The sequence below is a fragment of the Triticum urartu genome, chromosome 5 (genome assembly GCF_003073215.2).
Source record: "Triticum urartu cultivar G1812 chromosome 5, Tu2.1, whole genome shotgun sequence".
Lineage (NCBI taxonomy): Eukaryota > Viridiplantae > Streptophyta > Magnoliopsida > Poales > Poaceae > Triticum > Triticum urartu.
Genome location: NC_053026.1, coordinates 393,656,227 through 393,664,441, shown reverse-complemented (window position 1 = coordinate 393,664,441; position 8,215 = coordinate 393,656,227).

Sequence of the window (8,215 nt, the reverse complement as noted above, 5' to 3'; positions counted from 1 at the left end):
AAGGAAGCTCTGGCAGCCCTCAAGCTTGCCTTCAGGGCCACAGCGGTAGCGCACCCGACCGGCAAAGCCACCCCAGGGGCAAAGGAGGCCATGCCGGCAAAGAAGAAGTAGATGTTCTCTCAAGATCGGGCCGAAACGAAGCAAGTGCCGGTCGAGGAAGGTGGACCCTCGGGATCCACCTTCACCATAGGCGCCAACCTCGACCCGGATCAATAGGAAGGATTGGTGAAGTTCTTGCGCGCGAACAAGGAGGTATTCGCCTAGGAACCCAAGTAGCTGGTAGGGGTCCCAAGGGGGTAATCGAGCATCACTTAAGGGTGTGCCCCAATGTGCGCCCCGTGAAGCAGAAGGCGCGGCGACAGTCCACGGAAAGGCAGTCCTTCATCGTCCAGGAAACTCGCAAGCTGGAGGAGGCAGGAGTCATTCGCGAGGTCCGATACCCGAAGTGGCTGGAAAACCACGTCGTCGTGCCAAAGAAAGGCGGGAAGGAACGCATGTGTGTCGACTTCAACAACATCAACAAGGCGTGTCCCCAGGAACCGTTCCCGCTCTGTGCATCGAGCAGATTGTCGACTCCACCACCGAGTGCGACCTGTTGTGTTTCCTGGACGCGTTCTCGGGCTACCACCAGATCAAGATGGTCGTGGAGGATGTGGATAAGACCGCCTTCCTGACCCCGTGTGGGGTGTACTGCTACACCTGCATGCCGTTCGGACTGCGCAAAGCTGGGGCTACCTTCCAGCGGCTGATGCACATCGTCCTAGGTCAGCAACTCGGGAGAAACGCTGAAGCCTACGTCGACGACATCGTGGTAAAATCTCGGGAGGCGAGAACCCTGATTCAGGACCTGGAGGAGACCTTCGCTAGCCTGCACCAGGTGGATTTATGGCTCAACCCGGAGAAGTGTGTGTTCCATGTCCCCTCCGGCATGCTGCTGGGTTTCCTCATGTCTCATAGGGGGATCAAGGCTAACCCCGAGAAGGTCAAGGCAATAGAATACATGAGTCCACCGCAAACTCTCAAGGAAATGCAGAAGCTTGCAGGTTGCGTGACCTCGATGGGACACTTCACTCCAAGCTGGGGGAGCGCGCCTTGTCATTCTTCAAGCTGATGAAGAAGAAGGGCCCGTTCGAGTGGACCCTAGAAGCCGACCTGGCGTTTAAAGACCTCAAGAGATACTTGACCAGACCTCAATAGATACTTGACCAGCCCTCCAGTAATGGTAGCGTCGTGTCCCCTCGAGCCTCTGGTGCTTTATCTGGCCACCACACCTCACTCTGCCAGTATATCTAGTGCCCCTTAGTGATTTTGGTGTATTGAAGACTTATAGGTTGAGGGACTAATGTGTTTGTGAGTGTACATAGGTCTATAAGTCTATGAGGAGTTTGATATTTATAGAGAAAGTTGACCCCTAAAACTGAATGTCTTCAATTGAAGACTTTGGCTTTCTGAAGACTTTGAAAGTGAAGAAATTGGTGTGATCCTGAAGACTTGATATTCATGCGAGGAATATGAAGCTTGAAGACTTTTGTTTTTGTAGTTTCATTTTCTCTTTCTTGATTCATAGGAAATACAGTATTATTAAAGGGGGTCGTGGTAAAACTAAGGAAAAGTTTCCAAGTGATGCTCATCTCAAAATCCTACACCTACCAATCCTTTCGAGTGAAGCCATTGGAAATCTCATACAGTTCAGTCAATTTCTTCAGTGACAGAGACGAAGATCTTCTGGTCTTTGAGGAATTTGTTCTGACTGAGGAGTTAGGAATTCGCTTGTGCGGATTGCCTACAAGTGAGGAACATGATAGCCCTGAGGAATTTGGTAGTCAAATTTCCGACCGTTGCTATGCTATGCGCCAGCTGTCCCAAAATATCTACCCACCTAACGGTCATATCATTGAAGGGCATTTATGTCTTATCATGTCGGGTTGCTCCCTAGTCTATAAATAGTTGCCCCCTACAACCACTAGTTGGTTCGCTGCTCCGCTAGAAACTGACACTTTTCATTAAGAGCATCCCATCCTGTGAGGACTTTGAGCGAAAATCATCAACTAAGGAAAAACCCAAAACCCAAACCAAACACCAACAAACCCAAAGTGATTGAGCATCACTGAAGAGATTGTTCCTATGTGGAACCGACGCTTGTTACCTTTGAGGATTGTGCATCCTCCAGACGGTTAGGCGTCATGGTCTAGAGCATCCAAGAGGAAATTGTGGATCGCTGAGTGACCAAGTCTGTGAAGGTTTGGAAGTCACCTGAAGACTTATCACGAGTTATTGGGCGAGGTCTGTGTGACCTTAGCTCAAGGAGAATACGGTGAGGATTGTGTGTCCGGGACTGTGTGTCCTCAGGTTTAAATACCTATCCGCTCCAACCAGACGTACGACTATCACAACAGTTGGAACTTGTCTACCAAATCCTTGTCTTCACCGAGCTAACTGGTTCTATTTCCTGAACCCTTTCATTTCCTCATTACTGTGTTGTTGTACTTGATCGTTACTATTTGAAGACTTTGACTGAAGACTTTCTCAATTTCCTCAATTCAATTTCTTCAGTCAGTTTGTCTTCAACCTGCTTATCCTGTGTTTACACTACTTGTACTCCATGCTTGTTTTCATTTCATCCTGATGACTGTGCTACTACTCTATTATGCTTGCATCTGATTACTTATTCCGCTGCTAAGTAGTTCATTGCTTAGGAATTTCCTCACCCCGAAATTCCTCAGTGACGAATTTGTAAAAAACGCCTATTCACCCCCCTCTAGTCGATATAACGCACTTTCAATTTGATACCAGTTCAGTTGCTAAGATTAGTAAACCGAAACTAGAGTTACAGAATGAACAGAGACTAGTTAAGGGTGAGGTGATGATGTGTGTTGGAAGTGATTCCAAGGTTGAGAAGATCACCATCGCACACTCCCTCTACCTTTAGGATTAGTGTTGGACCTAAATAAATGTTATTTGGTGTTTGCGTTGAGCATGAATATGATTGGATCATGTTTATTGCAATACGGTTATTCATTTAAGTCAGAGAATAATTATTGTTCTGTATACATGAATAAAACCTTCTATGGTCATTCACCCAATGGTTTATTGAATCTCTATCGTAGTGATACACATATTCATAATATTGCCGCCAAAAGATGCAAAGTTGATAATGATAGTGCAACATATTTGTGGCACGGCCGTTTAGATCATATTGGTGTAAAGCGCATGAAGGAACTCCATGCAGATGGTCTTTTGGAATCACATGATACTTGCGAACCATGCCTCATGGGCAATATGACTAAAACTCCGTTCTCCGGAACAATGGAGTGAGCCAATGACTTAATGGAAATAATACATACCGATGTATGTTGTCCGATGAGTGTTGAGGCACGTGGCGGGTATCGTTATTTTCTGACCTTCATAGATGATTCAAGCAGATACTTCAAAGAATTTCATAGTGAGGTGGAGAATCATCCTAACAAGAAAATAAAGTTTCTACGATCTGATCACAGAGGCGAATATTTGAGTTATGAGTTTGGCCTTCATTTAAAACAATGTGGAATAGTTTCACAACTCACGCCACCTGGAACACCACAGCGTAATGGTGTGTCCCAATGTCGTAACCGTACTTTATGAGATATGGTGCGATCTATGATGTCTCTTACCGATTTACCGCTATCATTTTGGGGTTATGCATTAGAGACATCTGCATTCACGTTAAATAGGGCACCATCTAAATCCGTTGAGACGACACTGTATGAACTGTGGTTTGGCAACAAATCTAAGTTGTTGTTTCTTAAAGTTTGGGGTTGCGATGCTTACGTGAAAAAGCTTCTTCCTGATAAGCTCGGACCCAAATCGGAGAAGTGTGTCTTCATAGGATACCCAAAAGAAACTATTGGGTACACCTTCTATCACAGATCCGAAGGCAAGATATTTGTTGCTAAGAATGGATCCTTTCTAGAGAAGGAGTTTCTCTCGAAAGAAGTGAGTGGCAGGAAAGTAGAACTTGCTGAGGTAATTGTGCCTTCTCTTGAATTGGAAAGCAGTTCATCACAGAAAACTATTCCCGTGATGCCCACACCAATTAGTGAGGAATCTAATGATGATGATCATGAAACTTCAGATCAAGTTACTACCGAACCTCGTAGGTCAACCAGAGGACATTCCGCACTAGAGTGGTATGGTAATCCTGTTCTGGAAGTCATGTTACTAAACCATGACGAACCTACAAACTATGAGGAAGCGGTGACGAGCCCAGATTCCGCAGAATGGCTTGAGGCCATGAAATCTGAGATGGGATCCATGTATGAGAACAAAGTGTGGACTTTGGTTGACTTGCCCGATGATTGGCAAGCCATAGAGAATAAATGGATCTACAAGAAGAAGACTGGCGCTGACGGTAATGTTACTGTCTACAAAGCTCGACTTGTTGCGAAAGGTTTTCGACAAGTTCAAGGAGTTGACTATGATGAGACCTTCTCACCCGTAGCGATGCTTAAGTCTATCCGAATCATGTTAGCAATTGCCACATTTTATGATTATGAAATTTGGCAAATGGATGTCACTACAAAAAAAGACACTTCCCTGATGATACGTGTTTGTCACAGTAGGTCATGTTTTCTGTCATGCATGTACATCCATGACAAATTTATGACAGAATCAAGATAGTCATACCAGTGCTGTAGAAGTGTTCCATGATATTACCAAAATTATCATCATGGAAGTGTCCACTTCCATGATGATAAATCGCGCGTCATGGAAGTGCTTTCATCAAGGGTGACAGACACATGGCATCCACTGTAAAGGGTCGCCCTTAAGCAATCGGGTCCAGTTTTAGATCCGATAACCCGTTAACAGCCCGGACCAATGAGGATTTTCCATGTGTAAAATTGTCATTGGCCGGAGGAAACACGTGTTGGCTCACCGTTGGGACAGATGTCATCCATTCATTGGACAGGAGGCGCCTATGATAGGTCGACACGTGGCATGGCCCAAAAGTGGCCCATAAAGATTAAATGGGCCGGCCCAACTAAAGGCCCACGAGATTTCACCGACCATAATGGGCCGGCCCAACTAAAGGCACACGAGATTTCACCGACCATAATGGGACGGCCTAGCTAAAGGCCCATGAGATTTCGCCGACCATAATGGGTTGGCCCAGCTAAAGGCCCACGAGATTTTGAGGACACTAATGGGCCGGCCCATTAACAGGCTTCCATGTTTTGGGCCAAATGTCGGCCCATAATTGATCCGGTCCATTAACAGCCTGCCACATTCCGGGCCCAATAAAGGCCCATATGAGATCCGGCCCGTTAAAAGCCTACCAAGTTCTGGGAAAAATTATGGCCCAGATCAGATCCGGCCCTTTAAGAGGCTTTGGGCTAAATTATGGCCCATATCAGATTCGGCCCGTCAACTAGCCGCTATGCTTTTGGGCCCACTTGCTAAAGGCCCATTTAGCAATTCGGCCTGATTTAGTTTTGGTCTGTTAAAGGCATGTTTAACATTTCGGCCCAATTTTTATTTCGGCATGTTAAAAGCCCGTTATATAGTTGGGCCTAACTATGGCCCGGTTTGCATCCAGCCTGCTCACCGCTGATAATCTGATTAGGCCAAATAAAGACCAAGACAATTTTGGCCTGGTAACGGCCCGTGATATGATTAGCACAATCATGGTTCGGGGTCTATTTCGGTCTGTTGCCGGCCCGTGAGCTGTTCGGCACATTTCAGGCCCAACCTACTTTTCAGCCTCCTAAAAGCCCATTGAGTTTTCTTGCGAAAAATAGGGTCGGCGGTTTACTCGGCCTATTAGAGGCCCAAATCTACTAGTGGTCCAGTTTACATTTAGGCCTGTTAACGTACTGATAATGTAGTGATTTGCATGGCGGACTGATTATGTACCATAATTTTATGGTTTGGCCGGTTTACTGCGAAGACAGGATATATATACAGTAAAATAACTGCAGCATCGTGAATAAGAAAAAACCTAGACTATACAATAAAGAAATTACAACATATTACATCCACTGGGCATCAAAGTTTGCCACTATGATAATAAAGCACAAGCAGACAGCAAATTACATACACTATGCATCAAAGATCGCCACCAGTGCAAATAAACATGCCGACAAAAATAATATAAAAAACCGACAGCACTTCAATAGAGTTCAAGAAAGGTTAGCCCTGCTTGGGAGCTGCAACGCAAGCAGCTGAGCAAGATGATGAAACTGCGATTGTTTGACACTTATACCTACTCACTCTAAAAGATAAAGAAGCAGATAGATGACAGGTTTTGCACATATAAATATCAGTGCTGACAATTCATCACATTTCTTACTGACGAATAAAGTGACACAGTTTAAAATAGCATTAACACAATATGGTATTTTTTAGGTTAAGACATGGCAGGAAATGACATTGTGAAGGAGTTGGCAGCTTCACGACACCACTGGATTACAGATCAAGAACTCATAAGTATCAATGGTTAGTGTTCTATCAATTTATCCCATTTCAGATTGGCAAATAAAGAGACGGTTTAAATAATAGTACAATGATATGACATTGTTCATAGTTATGACATTGCAGAATATGGCATTGTGTTGTAGTGGGTAGGTTCACCACACCACTGGATTACGGATTAAGAACAGAAGCATACATGCAGTGCAAAAGAAGATCACTTGCTCTGTATAGTTTAATTTACATGGTATGAAGAAGGAACTTGGTTGTACAACTGAAAACTTAAATTGAGAAGGACAAACTTTTGTTTATGAACTACATAATAAACTTTAAACATGCAATTTGATGCAAACACCAAAAATAAACAGCTATTGCAGTCATGCCTAACCAAATATACACAACAAAGTTTGAAGGCTTGAAAAGGACAAACTTACATTATTGGTGAAGACAGGCTCTATAACGCCCTTGTCCATGCTGATGGGGCAATTCAAGAAGTTTACCACAGAATCTTCTTCGTAAGTATTGCCTTTATTCTACATTTTGTTAAGAGTAAATATAGATGTGATAATATAAGAAAAAATGGAGAATATTTAAGATAAGATGAAGAGTGATGCTACATGACCAAGTAGCTATAAATGTAAGTACAGCGACACAGGCAAAAGGTACAACCAAGAGCAATGCAGAGCTAAACTTCTTCAGGACCATCGGTGTTATCCAACCTTATGGTAAGGGTAAATATAGATATGATGAGTGGAAAATGGAGGGCAAAGGAAAATAAGCTTCAGAGTGAAGGTACATGAACAACTACATGTCAATATAAGTACACTGATAAAGGACAGCAGGTACTTACAAGAACAATGCAGAGCTAAAAAATTCATTGGCATTGGATATATTCTACACTAATGTAACCATTCATACAGATCAGATAATTTGGAGTGAACAATTGATAAGCAAGCTATCATGCATACTGCTGTCACATAATGAACCAGGTATGAATGCAAGTACAGTGATACATGACAACATGTACTAACAAGAGCAAAACAACAGGCATCATATTTGCGATATCATGTCGTTCTTTTCAAACCAGAATTCTTCTTCAAGCTGATTTCCTACAAAAATGATCCGTAAGGCACATGCCAAAAAGTAGAAGTTCAAATTGTCATGTGATATCATAGACAATACCTCATCCTGGGAATGAGACCAGTGCATAACAAGGTTTTTCCATTCAATGTCTTCTAAATTTAGCACAGGAGACTTCACCGGAAATTCGTTTATAGACTTGCCATCAAAGTGTGATTTCCTTAGGTAACACCAATACTGCTGCAATGCTTCCTTGAAAAGCGCAAGCAAGCTTTGCTTGTCATGACTATCCAGATTGACCCTCACCTACTTACAACAATGTAATGTAAATCATTGATGTGTTCAATCAGCAGAAAACAGGAAAATAATTACCATGAATAATAGCACTTACATGTAAGTGGGACAGGAAGATGTGAAAATGGTGTTTGTCTTCACTATAATCTTCCCATAATGGGAACATATCACTACTAAAGAAAAGCCTATACACAGAATTTTACCAGTAGCGCTGTACAAAATCAAGCGCTGCTGCTACTTAGTAGCATCGCGCGTAAATAAACCGCGCTACTGCTATGACTTTAGCAGTAGCGCGTACTAGCGAAAAGCGTTGCTGCTACGTTTGAACTGGGCGCACATGGCTAGCCCAACCTAGCAGTAGCGCGTATAATGGCCCAGCGCTACTGCTAATCTCCTT